The 449-nt window shown below is 31.2% G+C and overlaps 1 non-coding gene across 1 annotated transcript; it reads left to right on the top strand.

The window, feature by feature from the left end:
- LOC130468399 (small nucleolar RNA snoR113) lies at nt 1-98 on the top strand. The gene has a single exon (XR_008928788.1). It is a non-coding gene; the product is annotated as a small nucleolar RNA snoR113 (small nucleolar RNA).
- The last annotated feature ends 351 nt before the right edge of the window (nt 99-449 follow it).

The following is a 449-nucleotide window of genomic DNA, read 5'->3' as shown; positions in this document are numbered from 1 at the left end:
TGGCTATGATGAATAAAAGGCCGGACTTACGGCTGCCCCCTTAATTGGGTTTGGTAGTAGATTGATGATTAAGTCTGAGTATAGGTTTTCTAAGCCAGATTTATTTTGGTTTTCGATGTCGATTTTTCGTTTTGAATTCTTGGATTAATGATTAGGATTATTTAATAAACCCTTTCATGAATAGCTTCAGCATAATTTGAGAGAGGGGAAACATACTTGAGTTGCACCAATACGGATTTCCGACTACTCTTGCTTTCCTCATTGTCTATTTGGGTTTTCATGTATGTACGCCGACTTCTCTTTAATTACTAAAATCCAGTCACTTTATATTTGAATTTTTGAATTAATTTGTGATTTTTTCTGATTTTGTGTGATTATTTTCTGAATTTATGAGTTAATTTATGGTTATTTCTGAATTTTTGAATTAATTTGTGATTTGAAATATAATA

Source organism: Spinacia oleracea, chromosome 2, assembly GCF_020520425.1.
Source record: "Spinacia oleracea cultivar Varoflay chromosome 2, BTI_SOV_V1, whole genome shotgun sequence".
NCBI classification, from domain to species: domain Eukaryota; kingdom Viridiplantae; phylum Streptophyta; class Magnoliopsida; order Caryophyllales; family Amaranthaceae; genus Spinacia; species Spinacia oleracea.
Note: the sequence above shows the minus strand (reverse complement) of the source record. Positions and strands in the feature narration are given on the sequence as shown.